We start from the raw sequence: 21,510 nt of genomic DNA, 5'->3' as shown, positions 1-21,510 counted from the left end.
GTTTTGGGTAGAACCTAGGTTTTTCTAAAATTGGGGGTTTGGACCTCAATTTGAGGTCTGATTTCAAAACAAATTATATATTTGGATTCGTGGGGGAATGGGTAACCAGGTTGTGGTCCGAACCTCGGGTTTCGATCACGTGGGCCCGGGGGTGATTTTGACTTTTTGGGTAAAACTTTGAAAAACTCATTTTTCATGCATTGGGGTTGATTCATTTAGCATTTATTGATGTAATTAAGTAACTTGTGACTAGATTCGAGCGGATTGGTGGTGGAATCAAGGGGTAAAAGCTATAATTGAGACTTGAGTGGTGTTCAAGGCATCGAGGTAAGTGTTTGGTCTAACCCTAGCTTGAGGGATTAGGAGTTGAGTCATATTTGCTACTTGCTTCTTGTTGAGTACGACGTATAGGCATGGTGACGAGTATCTATACGTTGGTGTCAAGCATGACCGTGAGTCTTAAATTGAAAGTTGTTGTGTTCTTAAATGACACTTGGGTGCTTTACTTAATGATCTTCTATGATTGACCATTTTTAATAATTGAACTAAGTACAAGCTAAGTTGAGATTGGTTATAGCTGATTCTCCCTTGCCAGGATGACTATTTCAATATTGTCATTCCCTTACCGGGAAAATTATTATATTGTTACGTTCCCTTGCCGGGAATTTATTATATTGATTATTTTCCCTTGCCGGGATTCCTTGAAATTGTAAGACATTATGAAATGGGAGCGGGTGGTATGCCTACCACAAGATATTATGAAATGGGAGCGGGCGGTACGCCTACTACAAGATATTATGAAATGGGAGCGGGTGGTACGCCTACCACAAGATATTATGAAATGGGATCGGGTTGCACGCCTGCAACAAGATGGAAACTGAAAGTGAAAGTTGCCTTTACCTTTCTTTATCTGTGTTAGAAGTTATATTGTCAGCTTCCTTATTTATTCCTTGCTATTTTGCCTTATCAGCTATCCCCGAGGCATGTTCTCTTCCCCAACTTTAATTGCTTATTATATGTTTACTTTTCCACCATATATTGTATAACTGCATAGGTTATTTGGAGTCTGGTCCAAGTCTCGTCACTACTTCGCCGGGGTTAGGCCAGACACTTATCAGCACATGGGGTCGGTTGTGTTGATACTACACTCTGCACTGCGTGCAGATCCCAGAGCAGCTTTCGGACAATAGTTGGAGGGCTTCCTTCAGTCCATCCGGAGACCCAAGGTAGACCTGCAGACATTCGCGGTCCCTGGCATCCCCCTCTATCTCTATTTCATGTTTCCTTTATCTCTTGCTCAGGGACAGTACTATGTATTTTCTTCAGACTTTGTATGTAGTGAATCTTAGACAGTCTATGGTACTGTGACACCAGATTTTGGGGTATTGAAGTTTAAAAGTGGTAATAGACGTAGCTCTAAGCTTTATAAATGTTGACTTCCGCCTATCTCCTAACTTCCGTTTTATTTATATTGTCGCCCTATGTTTGTTTTAAAAGAAGTAATATGAAAAAGGTAGTAGATAGTTAAGGGTTGGCTTGCCTAGCTCACATTAGTAGGCGCCATCACGGCTCCCGATGGTGGAAATTCCGGGTCGTGACAGGACTCCCATTAATTACTCGCCCTTAATCTATGACTGTTCAGATATCTGTCATGTGATACATCTGTTATGTTTCAGATTCACATACAGAACTCCACATAAATCCATCCGATACTATCTTTCCCAAAAGAACCCTTTCCAAAACATACGACTACTCCTATAATAATTTCATCGTTTCATTCACCGTTGGGTCCAGACTACTCACGGCTTAATTCATGTAAAACCAGGGGTATGTAGGCAGCTCCAAGACCAGGGTGCAACAAATATTTTTTCAAAACATCCCATTCGGTCAAAATCGGTCATCAATTTTTTACCCAGCAACTCTTTCATCCTTCCCGGGTAAAGAGGGGCAGCTGTCAATACCCAATTTTTCCCCTCACATATTTCAAGTATGCATATATAACTTCAAAATAGTGCATGAGCATCATCAAGTATTTTTCCATAATTTTTCATAATTTTTAAAGGTTTTAATTAATTTATTCCTGCATTTTATTGTATCAATAATTATTAATTGCATCACAACTAATTTATAATAATTTATTATCTAATTTTTCATTATTTATATCCATATTAAGCTTTAAATATTTTCATATAGTTATTTTTTGCATCCTTAGGCTAAAATTGCATATTTTGCAATAATAGCCCATATATATGTATAATTACATTATTTACATAAAAATGACTTATTATATTTTTATAATGTTAAATAATTATTTTAAATCATTTTCATGTACAAGTGATATTTTTTTTATTTATTAATTATTTTTACAAATTATTTACTGACTTAATTGAGTATTTAAAAACTAGCCCCAAATTACTCCTATTTTCGGACCTATACATTATCCATTACCCCAGCCTAATACCCATTAACCTAGACCCATACCTGTTTAAAACCCTAACCCATTTCCTCTTTAAATTCCATTCGTTGATCTCAGAAGATCAACGGCTCCCAATGCCCCAGCCCCTTTTAGTTATACCAACCCCCCTAACCCTAACCCATTTCCACCTACCCGTCGCCCTCAAACGTTCTCGTTTCCCTCCCCTTTCTCTTTTGAAACCCTAGTGTCGCACTCCTATTTCCTCCTTGATTCCTACCCAGAAATGGAATCATTTGGTGATTCCCTACCTTATCTGGTCCTCTTTCCCTATCGGCTACTTATTTTTTGTGTTAATTAAATTGCTTGCCTCAAATGGCAAGTAGATTCTATGGAGATCGAACCAAGGCTGGTTCAAGTCTCCAACTTAATGTTGTTTCCATCTATGTTCGTCAGCTTTCCTATGTGAGTACGAATATTTTCATATCTTCCACCGATTCGTACCTAACCTAAAGTTAGGGTTTCCAAATCTTTGATTCGAACCAAATTTGGTTCAACTTTAGTTTATTTTAATGCTATTCTTCGTCTATTTGTTACTCATAAATCTGCCTATTTTCCGTTAAATCTTTTACTTACCTAAATTAGGGTTTTAACCTTCTTTAATCGAACCAGATTTGGTTCAAATCTTATGTTTTCTTTAATAATTCTCTATCTATGTTCTTTTATTAAAACAAACGATCCTTTGCCTTTATTGCTCTATCAATTTGTGTTTACTTAAAATTAGGGGTTTTCAGATCTTAGTTGATTTTGTTATCTTTTAAAACTCATGTCTAGGTTCATTATGTGATATTGTGCTGATTTTATGGTTTGAATATTCTCTTGTCTACCTTATTTTACTTCGCTGATTTTATGGTTTACCCAAAATTAAGGTTTTGAAATCTTTTACTGAGATTTTAATCTTTTCTCTCTTGTATGGTACTGATGTTCCCTAATTTTGCTCGATTTACCCTATTCTCATTATTTTCTTACCTTAGTTGATCCGGCATTTAACTGCTAATTGATTCTATATAATAGTACTTGCCTGATTGCACGCTGTTATGTCCTGCTAATTGATTGAACTCGACTTCAAATTGATTCTAGAATTATTCTCATTCCTTATTTATGTATGTCTGATTTATTCCCTTATTTGTCTGCCTAATTGAATACTATTTAAACCTTTTCCCCTCTTCCCTTTAGGATCACTCTGATTCTGTGCTCATTGTTTCTGGTCTTGGCCGGCTGAAAGCCAAGGCCAAATTATTCTGGAACTTAACTACTGTGGCATATTTACATACTTTCTTACTTAACTGGTATGTCCTAATCCTTAGTAATTTCATTCTTTATGCTTTGCTCGACTAGCCTGTTTTAATTCCAAGTATGATTCTGTCGCTTTTATGTGATTCTATGATCTCATCTAGCCCTATGAGCAACACTGTTAACTTAGGATTAAACTGTTTTTGAATAATATGAATCCTCTTATAAGTTAACCTAATGTCTAAATTTGTTTCATGCACTATTTGTTAATCTTACACTTGTTCTGAACTTAGTATCCCTATAATACTATTAGCATGAAATTGGTTCATTAATCCTAACTCTACAGATTTTCGTATGTGTCTGTCCAACTTAATTGTTTTGCCTAATTGCTTCTGTAATTAAACAATAGTTGTCTTAAATGTCAGCATGCTCCCTAGTGTTATTAAGTCTCTCTTCTAAATTAACCTGTTTGAAACTATGTACTTTGCAAACTTTGTTGTTTTCTTTCTGAATGCAATCCTGAGTTTTAAACCTGGTTTCTTCTGAATTCAAACTGTTTTTAAAACCTGCCCCTACCTCTTTTATGTACTGATTTTAAAACCACCACTCTTAGTCTCTTAGGTTCTCAACCACTCTAGTGTGAGCACTGCTCAGGGTCCACATGAGACTCCTATGAACTCTGATAATTTGGAGACTAGTTTTCTAATCTCTTATGAGTTATCTTCTGAATTTATGGTTCCAGTATGAGCATTGACTTGGGTCATTGAGGCCCTTGGGAACTTTGACACACTGAAAACCTGATTCTAATGTGCTATGGATGAATCAATGTGATGTACCTCAAAGTTGTTATGGTTGGAAGGCCTGGTTCCCAGGTTTATTTGGGCCTAATGAAGGCTCCCTATAGTGTCTCATTACTATTATGTAATTCATTTGCTATTCTGGTCTGTAATAACTTTGTAATAACAGATTCTGAGGATATTTAGTAAAGCTGGGGGGTTTCTTATTTCTTTTTGCTAAACTGGGTAGAAATCCTGTCTATAGGATTTAGTTATGCTATCAGTTCTGTTCATTTGGTAAAAATTGTATGAGTTCTATACCGTGCTTAGAAATTATGCCTATAGGATTTTCATTGATGGTGTTAACTCTATGTTTGCATATTAGAAGTCCTGCCTATAGGATTGACATTAAAATGCATACGAGAAATCCTGCTCATAGGATCTATCAATCCAACAAATATGCATTAACAATCATGTCTATAGGACCTCGATGTTTGATTTGATCGATTTTCTAGCAATCTGCATAATTTATGCCCATACACAACTCGTAGAAATCATGCCTATAGGATGAAAAATCAGTCTAGAAATCATGTCAATAGGATTTAAATCAATTCAGTAGTAGATACCATGCCTGTAGGACTAAAACCAGTTTCAAACCTTGAAATCATGCCTATAGGACTTAAGTAAGTACAACAGTTAGAGATCATGCCTATAGGATTAAAATGGAATATAACCAATCTCTGTAAGTTAAAGTTAGTGCTACACCTAGAAATCATGTCTATAGGTTTGTAATCATCAAACTCGTAGAAATCATGCCTATAAGATTCTATCAATTGATTATGAATACAATCGTCCTTAGTAATCACTTAGGCAATATACTTGTAGGATTTAATAATTCTGGATTTATAACTATGATGTATGTAGACATGTGATTTTTGACCCTCCCCAAGATTTTACACATTTTAGCGTAAAATATTTAGTTTTGGTCTAATATCGTTATTTTAACTAGTTTTGACTCTTTTACTTTATTTTAACACAAAAAATAAAAATTATAAAAATTTATTCTTTTATTTAGCTAATTAATATTTTATCTAGTTACTTTTAATTTATTTACCTTTAATAAAATTAAAAAATACAAAAATAATATTGATATTATGTTTTTCCAAAAAAAAAAGATAAGAAGAAATTTCAAAAAAAAAATATTTTTTTTCACTTGGTAGTGTGATCTTTTTTAAAAAAAAAAAAAGTTGTAGGCCTTTAATAAGTATTAAGTAGTATTAGAATTTTCTTAATTTGGCTATAAAATGATATGTTTAGCTTCCCACTTTGCCCCATATTCACATGACCACCATCTGATTGAAGGAAATCTTTTCATAACAAATTTTATTTGTCTTTCTTATGATTTTTTTTGGCAGACAATTCATAGGGATTATTGGTAGTAGCTTCTAGAAAGTCTCATAAGAGGGTTACACGTTTTTTCTCCTTGGGCTCACATATTCTTTCTTCTCCAAGCCTATATGGTCATATCTTTTATTATATAGAAACCCTACGGATAAAAAGGACATGACAGAATAAGAGAGGGGACCCCCTAGCCCTAGACCTCTAACACCTAGATCCCTAAGAGAAGAAAGCATCCACCGTTTTACACAAAACAGAGACCCCCTTCCCCCGATCGGTCTTCTTCGGAAAAAACAAAGCAGTCATTTCCATGGCTTTTACTTACCAAAAAAGCAGATCCATCAGCAGCCATATCTCATCTTTGGAGAGAACAAACAACCACCCTCAACTTTCCGTTTTCACCCAAACTCTGTCCCTCACATCACCACTGGAAACCAGCCACAGAATACTCCCCAAAAGTAGCTCCAAAAAAACACCAAAATAGTTGTAACTCCACAAGTCGTTGCTACTGCTTTAGTTGTATAATCATCGTGAAAACCAGTTCACAAACACAGCGAACCACCGACTCCAAGAACTGCCCTGAACAATTGCAAACAACTACAAAAACGTAGCAAGAGGTTCCGGTATAGAGGTCGTTGAGGTTTTTAGTTGTCGGTTCCGTCCGGATTCGCCGGCGAAAGCTCTGGTCAAGAATCGTCGAGTTATTTAACCTCTTGTAATTACAATTTGGTTGATTTATACCAAAGGTCTGTTCTTCGCATCTTCTCGACTGATTATTTTGTCCATTTACATTGTTATTGTTAGTGTAATAGTTTGTTTTATTGATGTTTGGATTGTTGATGAATTACTAAAGCACCGATGTGATGAGGATATTCAGTCGAAACTAGGTGTTACACAAAATCTATTCTGACATCCAAATATTGATTTTACATGTAACCTAAGCAAATAAACTTATATGATAAGGACACTTCCATCACTCACATTAGGGAATTAGCAAAGAAGAGGCAATCTAATGTTAAGAATGTTGTGAATGTACACTGCCTTGGATACCTGTTGCTGGCTTTGTACGAAGCTTTTAAGTTGGTTTAGAGGTGTTTTGGTATTGGTTTGAACAATGAATTTGGATTGGAGGAAATTAACAAGATTTTTAAAAGTATCTTTGGAGTTATATATTTAGTAGCCACATTGAACGTGATAGGAGCTTTAGGCGCTCTTAATTAATCAAATTATCGCGATTATGTATACGTTCGCCTAACATAATTACGATTTTCAAAGTTAAAACAAGCTACACGTTTGCGTGAGTTTGGCCAAATAATCTTAATAATAACAAAACATTATTAATTGTGGACACATTCACGTGACATGATTTCTAACACGCCAAACAAATGGGTACATGTACGCGTGACTCGTTTTAGGATAATTTTTAATTAAAAGAGGTAAATGCACATAGGTTCTAAAATAAATAATTAGACAATTTAATAAGCCAAGTATGATCAATGTGACCGTGCTAAAACCACGGAACCTGGGAATGCCTAACACTTTCTCCCGGATTAACAAAATTCCTTACCTTGATTTTTGTGTTCACAGACCATAAATAAGAGTCAACCTTCCTCGATTCGGGATTTTAAACTGGTAACTTGGGACACCATAATTATCCCAAATGGCGACTCGGAATTTTAAATAAATAATCTCGTTTCGATTGACACTTAAATTTGGAAAAACTCCTTTATATCCTTTTCGGGGGTAGGAAAAAGGAGGTGTGACAGCTCTGGCGACTTTGCTGGGGATAAGAACCCAGAACTTCTGGTTCAGGTTCAAGAATTTGAGCTTGTTTTTATGATTTTTACTTGGCTTTATTTATTGTCCATATTATCGTATTTGTGGACCTAATGTGCTAGATGTTGTTTCTTTACCACTTTAATATTATTTGAATTGTATTAAACTGTCTTCTTACGCCACCCCTTTGAGTCTTCTAGAAATGGTGCACACGTTCGCGTGGCCCGCTTTTTCTGTAGAAGTTATACCAAATAGAACGAGACTGGGCCAGCAACAAGGCCGGGTAGACTTTAGTGCTCCTGGTATGTTGCCCCCTCTTCAGCTCGAGTTGTCCGCTCGGATAAGCCAGGTCAAGAATACAACCCTAGGTTTAAACTTAGAATAACATAACCTCATACCGGATCCCTAGTAGGAACATTTGTTTGCATCATGTGCATTTGACTTTGGGGACTCAACACAGGGGTTGGATCCGTCTAGGACAGGTGTACCCAAAATAACAGACCATCTTGATATATCCTATGTGCTACATGTTGTATTTCTTCAAAGGTAAAAGGGTCATTTGACGGACCAATGATAGTTGAGGGCAAATGAAAAAAAAAAAAAGAGGGTGAAACGTAAAAATAAAACAAGTAGGGTCCAGTTATGTTTTCTTTCACATTTTTGTTAAGAAAAAGAAAAAAACATGAAAAATTCAAAAAAAAAAGATTTTGCACTTTTTCACCATTTTTCGAAAATCAAAAAAAAGGGAAAAGAAAATCCAAAAAGAGTTTACATGTTTCATCATTTTTTTTTTAAAAAAAAAACATATTTTCTCTAAATTAGTTGTTTTTTTAATTCTCGCCCGTATCTAATCTGCCCGAACTACGCGAACCTGATTCTCATCTCTCGGGGCGGGATACGTAGGCAACCCACATAGGGTCCGGTCTTCCTAGTGAGTTTAGGTTCTTGGCTTCGCGGGGTCTTAGTCAACTCTTGCATTTTCAGCCACTTTTAGCCACGTAGGTTAATTTTAGAAAAATAGTCACAATCATGTCTTGCATGTGCCCAACAGGAAGGGTTATTGTCTCACATAGCATTCTAGGCCTTTATTTTATTTGGTCTTAATTTTCTCATACAAGTGTGGGTCTACTTACCGGAGTTTGAGCATGACAGACACCCCGGGACCATACAGTCAAGGTCGCTCATTCAGGAGTTGCTTAAGGAGATTTTTTTTTTTATGTTTTGAGTCTGTTTTTTATTTTATGTCATCTTTTACTTTCTAGTTTGTACAGTAATGTCAAGTCTTTTGTTATTGTATTTTCTACTTTGTATTTGAAAAATTATGTTGTAACTCAAAATCCAAAAAAAAAAGGCTTTGCATTTTATATTTCTGTTAGTTTTCTTTAGAATACTAATTCTAGAAATAAAAAAAAAATCTTTTGAGGTGGTTTTCCTTTAGGAAATTAATATCTAGAACTCAAAATAAAAAATTGCTTTTACATTTCCTTTAGTATATTAAGACTAAAAATTCAAAAAAAGAGAATTTTCTTTTAGTACCTTTTTAAAAGTTTTCTTTATGATATTAATTCTAAAAATCCAAAGATATTTTCTTTTGAGGTTCGTCTTTGGGAAATTAATGAAAAATGAATAGAAAAAAAAATTATTTTTACTATACCTTCAGGACATTGTATATAGAAGAAAAAAACATACTTTATCTTTGGTTCATCTTTAGAGTTTCTCCCTTAGGTAATCAAAATTGAAATCCAAAAATATTTTTTTATCTTTTTCATGTCTTAGTTCGAAATCTTTCTTTCAGGATATCAAACGAAAATTCAAAATATTTTTCTTTGGTTCATCCTTAGATTTCCTTCCTAAAAAAAACAAGAATAAAAAATATTTTTTCTCTTCTAGAGGTTTTTCCTTAATAATTTCTCATCAGAGTATTCATTAAGGTAAAAAAAAAAAGAAAAAAATAAAAATAAAATGAGAACGTTAGTTTGTTTACTTTCTTCTTGATTTTTTCGAACTACGCAAAGATCTGATTCATGTAGCGTCATGATACGTAGGCAACCTACATAGGGTTCGATCGAATCATTTTTTTGTTTATTAAAAGAAAAAGAATAAAAGAGATGAAATTATGGGAAGTGAGAAATGAGAGGAAAGAAAAGAGTGATAATTAGAGAGACAAAAAAAAAGGAAAATGAGCAAGCCAAGAAGTGCTAGAAAAGAAAGAAAAGAGAAGATTGAAATGAATAAAATTGGGATGATGCCAAGTGACCTTGTGACCCTAGAAGTTATTCTAGAACCGTTAATTGTTGTTAGGTGCATTGCACGCAATGTGATATTTTTAGTTGTTAAATGCCCTAATGCTAACAGGGTGACCCCATTTTGTTCCTTTTGTTATCTTCATTGAGCAGAATGGTGGTTGGTTTGTGGTTTTAAGTAACTCACCCATACAACACAAGGTCAAAGAGCAAGGTAGCTATGGCTAGCAAAGACTTGGACACAGGGGTTATTGATCCATCTAAGGGAATTGTTGAATCAGAATCTGAGTTGAAAGAAGAGGTCTTAAGGTTGAAAGGGCAAATGACCGAAATATACCAAGCCTGAATTAGTGGGCGTTCTCCACCATTAGTTCCCACGAACTATATTGAAAGCCGTGTCACCATTCTGCCACTGTCACAAGTCCAAGATATCTCCCCACAACGTTTTCACACTCCACTCCCTAGAACCACCTCATATCCCAATCCTTTGACCACTCATGTTTTTGTAGCTCATCCACCTGCTACCTTTCCTCGATCCTCTAGCGAGACTGTGTTCAAAATCCCCGATGCCCAACACTATGCTCCAGAACCAATTTTTAAGGTCTCGGGTCCATACTCTTACGCTCCTCATTTTGAGCCCCCCGGTGAGACTGCAAAACCTGCTAAGACAGTGGAGCAAGATGAGATATATCTAGAAAGCTGAAAGGGTTTAAGATGCCAAAGTTTAATTTGTATGATGGGCATGGAGATCCAGTAGCCCATCTGAGAGGTTATGGCAGTGAAATGAGAAGTGTTGGCGGGAAAGATGAGTTCCTAATGATATATTTCAGTGAGAGCCTGATTGGGGTAGCTTTGGAATGGCATACTCGTCAAGATGTCAATAAGTGGCATACATGGGATGACATAGCTCAAGGTTTTGTGCGACACTTTCAGTACAATATAGACATTGTCCCAGACCGCTCCTCCCTATCTCAGATGAAAAAGAAACCCAAGGAAAGTTTTAGAGAATTTTGGTTCAGATGGAACGAACAAATTGCTCGGGACAGTCCTCCCATTGATAGAAAAGATGTTGTTGAGCCCCGCCAACGACAGAATCCAGTGGGCATTCCTGCTAAATACTTTCAGCCTCAATACCGACCCCAAAACATCCCCAAACTCCACATAATCCACCCAGTATTATCCTCTGAACAACATCCGGCCATCTTTCCAACCACTAGGTCACTTCCTAGGGGAGCACTAGCATCCAAAAAATTTTGTGCGCCTTCACAACATTTTCGAGCATCCAACAATCCTAGAAAACTAGGGCATGGAGGGAAACAAAGGCAGAAAGGTAGTTTCACGCCAATCAGAGAATCCTATACAAGCCTATTTGAAAAGTTAAAACACTCTGGCCTGATTACGCCGCTCCTCGGCTATACTCCGGAAACATATGCAAAAGGTTTTGATCCTACTATACGGTACATGTACCACTCTAATGTCCAAGGTCATAATATTGAAGATTGTCGTGCTTTGAAAAAGAAAATAGAAAGAATGATTCAAGAAGGGATAATTGTGATCCAGGACAGTGACACCCAGCATATCGCGCAGAATCCTTTACCTGCACATGATGATGTACACTTTGTGGGGATGATGCGTGGTGACAGGGAGCATGAGAATTCTCTTGGGAACTTTCTGACTGAAGTTAATGATATGAAAATTGGCAATGGTCTTGGTAATATTGATGTGGAACTCAGTGGTTAAGATGCCGAGCTTGGTAATTGGAAAGACGCTCCTTTCTTTGTTAGCCAGGGAGGAGTCTTGATGGTTCCTTTTATTGTCATTTCTGTTGTTCGGGTTATTTCAGGGTTGTAATCCGTATATTGTCTTGTGCCTCAAACTCTTCTATCCTTTTATTTTGACTAGTTCCTTTAGTCATAGTAACTCATTTAGTGTTATCTAGGTTTGTTCCAGGGTTGTAACCCAGTTTATTTTGGTTGTTTTGCTGTTCAAACCCTTTCACCGTCTGTCTAATGCAATTTTCTGTTTTCTGTTATTTCTAGTCATTTTTTTGTTTGGTTCTCTTCTCCTTTTATAGTTCTTTTCCTGCTGACTCTAGTGACATGACATGCACGCATAATTTTAGGCTTGGTCTTAAAAGTTAGTTTAATCATGAAGCAATGAAACAACTTTGAAGACGATAGAGACATTTGAGGGAAATAAGTAAAGATTGGATATTTTGAGATCATTTAAAGCCCGAACTGTGTGAAATTGGGGCAGATGGTTTGGGAAGTTGAGAGGATGACAGGATTTGTTACAAGAGAGTGCGTCCCAACAATTTGAAGCGAGCGACTTTGAGTTCAAGTGCATCTCAAGTTACGAGATAAAGCCAAGGAAGTTTGCTCCAAACAGACGGAAACTATCCATCGTAAAGAAGAAACCACCCAATGAGAGTTTTGTACTTGACAAGGCACTAAAAAGGTGGAAGGCATATCAGTGATATCAATGCCGAAGCTGTAAAAGAAATATTGTGCATGATTTTCCTTTTTCATTCTCAAGTTGCATATGTTATACTTTGCATTTTCAGAGATTGGGAGGCCCTCTTCAGCTACCCAAACACTTTATACCATTCGGTACCCCTTTTTGAGTCTGTGCTAATTTTCTTGACCTCCCCTCTTTTGGAATCAAGTTAGAGTCATACGAATAAAATTGTCCCCATAGGTTTATTTTACAAAGTTCATTCCAAAAGAAAAATTTAAAAAAAAAGAAGAAGAGAAAAATAGAGATAAAGAAAAAAGAAGAAGAAAGAAAAAAAAAAGAAAAAAGAAAAAAAAGAAAAAAAAGGAAAAAAGGAAAAAAAAAGGGAAAAGGAAAATAGTAACAAAAGTAGTTTTGTGAGCTACGTTTGACCTGATTTTTGTCACCACAAGATACATAGGCAACCTTACAGTTCGGTCATACCAAATAAAATATTTCATAATCCCACAAAGTCGAGAGTGGGAAATTCCATCTAAAAAAAATAATCAAATTCCCTTGTTTTAGAAATTGGGGCAAAGTTTTTAGAATGGATTCCAAAAGTTGTAAATAAATTAACCCCGTTGTCTTAGTTATTTTGAGCCTTTACGATATCCTTTCTTTCTAACCCTATCCATAAGCCATATTACAGTCCAAAAAAGACCTCCTAGATAATCTTTGAGAGTGTTGAGTTTAGACATGCCAAGAGTATATGATGTTTTTACTCTGGTCAATGCTTTGTCATCTACAGAATTAGAGGAAATAAAAAGAAAAAAATCAAAATGAGAGAGTCTTATCGGTGAAAACCTTCACAGGCACCATAAGGCGACGGTAAGTTGAGAGAAAGAACAAAATGAGAGAGTCTTGATGGTGAAAACCCTTCGGGCACTACAAGTCGAATAAGGATCGTGAATCGGATAGGATAATCAGAGCATTGAAGCCCAGTTTCACGGTGAAGAGTCACAACAAGAGTTAAACATTAGACTTGCTTGACAGATTAAGCCATTTAATCTGAAGGTGCATGTCATGGTCATTAGAGTTGGTATCCACATCTGATAAATTTCTACTTTGTAGTTTTCTTGTTAGGAATCATCTCTTTCCATTGTCCTTTACTCTGTTCCTTTTGTCTTGTTTACTTCCTCTTCCTGAGTCTTTTTGGTCAGAACAGGTGAGAAATGACTTCAAAATTTGCCACCAGCTTTCTAATTGCACAAAACGGAATTTGGCTAGCACATCAAAGTGGCATACGTCAGGAAAGAACAACAAGCGCACTGAGTTGGTAACAATCAATGTGCTTTGGGATTCATGTGAAATACAAAGTTTCGATATATGTCAATTCATGAACAATGCAACACATAGAGGGTGTTGGGTTTGAACGGATCAAAGATATTTTCTGTGATAAGGTTAACAGAGAAAGTGGTTAACCAATAACAAACAAGGTCTTCCAAGTGGAAATCAAAGTTATCATGGTAAGTGAAGGAGCAATAGACCTCAAGGCCAATGCCACAAACCAACCACCATATTTGTAAACTCACAAGTTTTCTTTGTTTGAAACAGGGACGAAAATTGTGTCCAAATCAAAGCTTGGAAGTTTGAATTTTTTCAAGTGTCGTGCCCAAATTTTGTCAGCACAAAGGCGGTTTGAGAAGGAGAAAGAAAATTTGTTCGATCTGTAGGAACCCTGCATGAGGAAAAGCATGGTTCAGGGGCAAGGAATTTTGTTCATTCTGCAGAGATCCTCCAGGAGGAAAGCATGGCTCAGGTAAGTTCATTCTCGGTTTTTCAGGACCCGCCTGAATAATAGGATTTAATTTAAAATTTTCAGGGCCCTCCTGAATAATGAGATTTAATTTTAAAAAAGGTTCTCAGGACCCTCCTGGATAATGAGACCTAGTTAAATTTCAAGACCCTCATAGATAACAAGATTTAGCGTAAGTTCTACCTTTAGGAAATATAATTTAGCTTTAAAGTTTTCACTCTCAAGATGAGATTTAATTTGAAATTTTCAGGGCCCTCCAGGATAATGAGATTTACCTTTTGAATTCTTATAGCTCTTTTGATAACAAGATTTGATTAACACTCACAGATGTTCCTAGTACCAAACTGGGGCAGAAAAGTTTCTTTTGTTTTGTCTGTTTTGTTGTAATGGTAGGCGCCCACTTGGAAAATAAGGGAATACATTTCAAATTTTGGCAATCAGGCGCCCACCTGGAGAACAAGGGAATACAGTTCATGATTGGCACAATCAGGCGCCCACCTGGATAACAAGGGAATACAGTTTAAGTTTTGGCAATCAGGCACTCACCTGGAGAACAAGGGAATACAGTTCAAGTTTTGGCAATCAGGCGCCCACCTAGAGAACAAGGGAATACAATTCAAGTTTCCAGCAATCAGGCGCTCACCTGGAGAACAAGGGAATACAGTTCATGTTTTGGCAATCAGGCGCCCACCTGGAGAATAAGGGAATACATTTTAAGTTTTGGCAATCAAGTGCCCACCTGGAGAACAAGGGAATACAGTTCAAGTTTTAGCAATCAGGCGCCCACCTGGAGAACAAGGGAAGTCAATTCAGAATCCAATTCAAGTTAGAAGTAGCAGAAGCTCGCGGCAAGAATGTGAGTCAACATTCCGAGGTGATCAACAGAAGTAATCTCAATCGAGAATAAAAAAGAAAAACAAAAAAAAGGAAAAAAGAAAGAAAAAGGGAAGTGAATCCAGAATGCAGAAGCTGAGACAAGAGGTGGATTGCTCAAGACATGACTGAAGTCACAAGCATGGTGTGTCCGGTTTTGATCCGAAAAGCTAAAGAAGAATGAACTAGCACCTGCAACTAGCAAACGTCAAGGTTCAAATCTAAAGTCTGAATGAAGAATCATTCAAGACTCAAGATCAAGCTTCAGAAGACTTATAGATAGGAATCTTGTAACTCATAGTTGACAGGCTTAGTTAGTCTTTTTTATTTTTTTAGTTTGATGTAAAAACAGGACCGCGAACCGGAACCTTGACAGAACGGCACCTCGACCGGCTCTCCACCTCAGTATACTCCATCACCTCGTTCACTTCTAAACTACACGTGACCTGATTCCTTTATAGCCATGGAATGTACGAAGCTCAGATACCGGGGCTCGATCACATTCTCCTTCCTCTTAGTTATTGGTCTCCCTAAATAAGGGTCGGGTCAAAAAACCTATCTCGTCGTTCTTTGTCTGAAAACTCTTCGCGTTCCCAGTCAAAGATGGGCAGCTGTAGACATGTGATTTTTGACCTTCCCCAAGATTTTACACATTTTAGCGTAAAATATTTAGTTTTGGTCCAATATCGCTATTTTAAATAGTTTTGACTCTTTTACTTTGTTTTATCACAAAAAATAAAAATTACAAAATATTTTCTATTATGTAACTAATTGTTATTTTATCTACTTTTGATTTATTTACCTTTCATAAAATTAAACAATACAAAAATAATATTGATATTATGTTTTTCCAAAACACAAAAGATAAGAAGAAACTTCAAAAAAAAAATCACTTGGTAGTGTAATTTTTTTTAAAAAGTTTTAGGCCTTTAATAAGTATTAAGTAGTATTAGAATTTTCTTAATTTGGCTATAAAATGATATGTCTAGCTTCCCATTTTACCCCATATTCACGTGACCACCATCTGATTGAAGGAAATCTTTTCATAACAAATTTTATTTGTTTTTCTTATGATTTTTTTTGGCAAACAATTCATAGAGATTATTGGTAGTAGCTTCTAGAAAGTCTCATAAGAGGGTAACATGTTTTTTCTCCTTGGGCTCACATATTCTTTCCTCTCCAAGCCCATATGGTCATATCTTTTATTATATAGAAACCCTACGGATAAAAAGTACATGACAGAATAAGAGAGAGGACCCCAAGACCTAGACCCCTAACGCCTAGATCCTTAAGAGACGGAAGCATCCGCCGTTTTACACAAAACAGAGACCCCCCTCCCCCGATCGGTCTTCTTCGAAAAAAATAAAGCAGCCATTTCCATGGCTTTTACTTAAAAAAAAAAAAAGCAGATACATCGGCAGCCATCTCCCATCTTTGGAGAGAAAAAACAACCACCCTCAACTTTCCGTTTCCACCCAAACTCCGTCCCTCACATCACCGCTGGAAACCAGCCACAAAACACTCCCCAAAAGTAGCTCCAAAAAGACACCAAAACAGTTGTAACTCCACAAGTCGTCGCTACTGCTTCAGTTGTATAATCATCGTGAAAACCAGTTCACAAACACAGCGAACCACCGACTCCAAGAACTACCCTGAACCATTGCAAACAACTACAAAAAACATAGTGAGAGGTTCCGGTATAGAGGTCGTTGAGGTTTTGAGTTGCCGGTTATGTCCGAATTCGCCGGCGAAAGCTCTGGTCAAGAATCGTCGAGTTGTTTAACCTCTTGTAATTACAATTTGGTTGATTTATACCAAAGGTCCGTTCTTCGCATCTTCTCGACTGATTATTTTGTTCATTTACATTGTTATTGTTAGTGTAATAGTTTGTTTTATTGATGTTTGGATTGTTGATGAATTGCTAAAGCACTGATGAGATGAGGATATTCAGTCGAAACTAGGTGTCACACAAAATCTATTCTGCCATCCAAATATTGATTTTACATATAACCTAAGCAAATAAACTTATATGATAATGACACTTCCATCACTCACATTAGGGAATTAGCAAAGAAGTGGCAGTCTAATGTTAAGAATGTTGTGAATGTACACTACCTTGGATACCTGTTGCTGGATTTGTACGAAGTTTTTAAGTTGGTTTAGAGGTGTTTTGGTATTGGTTTGAACAATGAATTTGGATTGGAGGAAATTAACAAGATTTTTAAAAGTATCTTTGGAGTTATATGTTTAGTAGCCACATTGAACTTGATAGGAGTTTTAGGCGCTCTTAATTAATCAAATTATCGCGATTATGTATACGTTCGCCTAACATAATTATGATTTTCAAAGTTAAAAAAAGGTACACGTTGCATGACTTTGGCCAAATAATCTTAATAATAACAAAGCGTTATTAATTGTGGACACGTTTGCGTGACATGATTTTTGACGCGCCAAACAAATGGACACACGTACGCGTGACTCGTTTTAGGATAATTTTTAATTAAAAGAGGTAAATGCACATAGGTTCTAAAATAAATAATTAGACAATTTAATAAGCCAAGTATGATCAAAGCGACCGTGCTAAAACCACGATACCCGGGAATGCCTAAAACTTTCTCCCGGGTTAACAGAATTCTTTACCCGAATTTCTGTGTTCGCAGACCATAAATAAGAGTCAATCTTCCTCGATTCGGAATTTTAAACCGGTGACTTGGGACACCATAATTATCTAAAGTGGCAACTCTGAATTTTAAATAAATAATTCTGTTTCGATTGTCACTTAAATTGGAAAAAACTCCCTTATATCCCTTTCATGGGTAGGAAAAAGGAGGTGTGACAATGTATTACTGCCTGAACTACCCAGATCATGCTGAATAAAAATCAGCAGGCAAACAAAAAGTTGTAACACCTGCCTTAATAAAATTGTCTCTATACTCTGTTTTCTCGTATAGACATCCTGCCTATAGGATCTTAAGGTTAATAAGGTTTGTTGTATCAATTGCGTGCTTTTGTTGTTTATATGTGGAGGTCAATATGAGCCTATATTTGCTTGCTATCTGAAAGTTCTAATTGTTTTGTTTGTCTCCTGGGCTTTTAATTTTTTGAGCAACGTAGGCTGGGTCTAGAACTATCCCAAATATAGGTCCTAATACCTCCAGGGCCATAGGTAAGGGACGGGTAGTGCATGCATAGGGATCGAACTAGAATCAATTAGAGAGCTTTAGGTAACAACTTAAAGATAGTAATCGGGTAGCAGGAGATGATAGTCTGTGCCCGCTGAATAATATGAGTAACACCCCGACTCGAGGGAGTTACAAAGTATTATTTATGTTGCACGGGTTAATCCTTTAGGCTAAAAAATTTAGGACCCCCCATCCCTATTAAATATTCTTCTCACTTCTTTATTAGACTAATTCATTAGTTAAGTTCGGTCGGGACCCACCGTTGTGGACCTCGAGGGGTGCCTAACACCTTCCCCTCAAGGTAATTTCGAGCCCTTACCCGATCTCTGGTAATATAATCTAGTAACATGAGTTATCTGCTCTAGGTGCCCTAATACACCTTAATCCGTTAGGTGGCGACTCTTTCAATTCCAATTTTCTACCCTCTCAAAAGGAGTTGTCCCAGAAATGTCGAAACCCGATTTCGCGAGAAAAAGGGGGCGCGACAGTCTCAATAGTAACAATGTGATTTTTTTATATAGGAATGAAGTTGGGCCGAAATACTTCTCTAATTTTGCACCAAAATCTAAAAGAAATTAATTTAGGAAAATAATCCTAGTAGGGCTTAATTTTCCTTCTACTTCACATGCCATTCCTCCCATGCAAGTGTTTCTATAAATTGAATCCTTCTTGCAAACAAATTCTTTCAGCTGGCATAAGGAATCAGTTTGTAGCTCCTGATCAACGCGCATCAAGGGACTTATTAGTTCTTTTAATACCTACTTTATAAGTCATTAACCTTATTTATTAGTACATTAAATATATTCAAAGGACCTAGTTCATAGACTACTATATATTAATTATTAAAACTAATTTAAGCTCATCTTTAAAAGATGAAAATAAGAGCTTTTGACTTGAAGGAAAAAATGTATTTTTGATGGTCTAAATACCACTGAATTTGGACTGAGAATCTAACTATATATTTTAACTCATAAGGTTGGGCCAATAGGGTTTGAATCTTATTTATGTGGACTTGGTGTTGACTTTTGTTTATTTTGACCTAAGTCTATTTTTGAGTCATATAACTTTATTTTGCATCTTGAAGTATATTTGGGTTAGAGCGAGTTCGTATGATGGATTTAGATCAAGAAAATACGATTATTGAAAATAGAACTAGGCTAAAGCCGAGGTAAGTTGAGACTTAACCTCAGTGAGGTTTTTTCCCCCCAAATTGTCTTATTTTCTCCATGCTACATGTTTGAGGATAACGTATATGCGAGGTAACAGGCGTATATACGGATACCATGTGCTTCTACACTTGGGTAGATGGATATGCTTCACATGCTTTACTTAATTTACTTGTGCTATGACTATTTATGCATCTTCACATGCTAGTATCATATTTCAGGTGTTTCTCATATGCTACTTTAACATGATAGGAAATAGTATGTCATGATTAATTATTGTATGACTACTTGAGTATCTTGTTCATGATAGTATAACATTATAGGCATCATTTACATATTAGTTTAACATTATAGAGTTCATGTACCTGTTTTATAAGATGAACTACTTAGTCATATATTATTTCTTATATGCATCTTGTTAGTACATATATTTTATCTTCAGTGCTTATTTGAGATTTTTGTATAAAAAATTGAGTTGTTGGGTGTGTGTGCATTTACATTTCGTTGAGGTATCGGTTTGAAGATGTCATTATATGTTCCTGTTGATATATATATATATAGGCATGTCATTACATGTTCTTGTTGAGGTATCAATTAGGGCATGTTATTGCATGTTCCTATTGAGGTCTCTGTTTGGGCATGTCATTGCATGTATCTTTAGGCGTGTAAAATTACGTTCTCGTTGAGTGTGACTAAGGATCCATTCCTCTGGAGTCGCCCTCCCATGTTTCATACGTGGAGGTTCAGAAATCCACATAAATCCACGAGTTACTTTTTTGATTATGATACTAGTTGATGACTTTAAGCATAAAAGTGAAAGCTTTATTATATTTTAAGTGAATTCTTATGCCTATTCATATATTTTTATATGCTTAGCTGTACATATGATTAATATATGTCATTTCGATGCATTGCATGCATGCATTGGGTTATTTGTTGAGAAAGCATGCATCATATTACATGCTTAGACTGTGCATATCACTAGGTATGTTATTTTGATACATTGATACAAGTATGAGACTTGCTTGATCGAGATAAGGTGTAATACTTTATTTGCTCTATTTGTGCATATTGTTATATGCTTTAGCTGTGTCAGCTTGTTATGCTGCTTCTGTACACTTTCTCTATTGCTACTAGGTATAAGAAATATAAAAGTTTATAAGGAGAGTATTTTGAGTTGACCCTCATCACTACTTTATTAGAAAATAGTCAGGGATACCTATTGAATTCTGTTTCTGCATACTCATACTACACTTTTGTATGTGTACAGATATTTGAGCTGAGCTATTACAGAGTTCATGAGCGAGCATCGAAGATATATTAAAAATTCTAGTTTTTAACTGCCATTTGTTCATGGTAGTTTAGAACCATGAATGTTTGTTTTGTATATTTTAAATGGATGATATATTTTCTTCGTATCAGCACTGTCACGCCCCAAAAATCGAGGAGCGCGACCGGCGCTCAACTGAGTAAACTCGACTGAGCAAGCCTGTTAGATTTCATTCTACCCAAACTAATTTATGAATAAAGAGGAGATGAACTCCATTATCAAATTCGAAAAGTATTTCATTTCGACTTCCATTTCGTTTCCAGTAACAACTTCATTCATATTAACAAAACATTACAAGTTTATAGATTTAATGAAAAATATATTTTGCCAAATACCAACATTTTCAGTTCCACTCCCAAAATCAAGCACCACCCACAAACTGTCTACGGAGCATCTAAGTACAACTGAAGAATAATAAGAAAATGCCGGTTACAAGGCTCCAGCTATATTTCAAAACATGATAAGAAAATGAACAAAAGATACATGAGGAAAAAAAAGTACAAGACCCTGAAATGAAGGCGGACTCGCCAAGTCAGTTGGAAAGAGTATACCGCTATCACTGATCGATGCCGCCAGCTGTGGAACCACCTGTATCAATTAAAAATACAACGCCCCCGACAAAAAGGACGTTAGTGTCGTTGAATAGCACTAGTATGTATAGCTAAAAGTCCTCTTTCAAAATAGAATAACCATATAAGAAAACAAATCATAGAAACAGCAAGTCACAATCAACAATATCCAAATGTCCTATTGAAACATAACGATTTTTAAAGTACGGAAATAATATATATATATATATTTGGTTGGGAGA

At 36.1% G+C, this 21,510-nt stretch overlaps 1 long non-coding RNA gene across 1 annotated transcript; it reads left to right on the top strand.

Annotated features, from left to right (window-relative positions):
• Positions 1 to 16,255: 16,255 nt before the first annotated feature.
• Positions 16,256 to 20,947, top strand: LOC104221847 (uncharacterized). Its single transcript, XR_709838.1, has 2 exons — positions 16,256 to 16,841; positions 20,640 to 20,947. It is a non-coding gene; the product is annotated as an uncharacterized lncRNA (long non-coding RNA).
• Positions 20,948 to 21,510: the final 563 nt, after the last annotated feature.

This window comes from Nicotiana sylvestris, chromosome 3 (genome assembly GCF_000393655.2).
Source record: "Nicotiana sylvestris chromosome 3, ASM39365v2, whole genome shotgun sequence".
NCBI lineage: Eukaryota > Viridiplantae > Streptophyta > Magnoliopsida > Solanales > Solanaceae > Nicotiana > Nicotiana sylvestris.
This window is presented reverse-complemented; position numbering and strand designations above follow the sequence as displayed.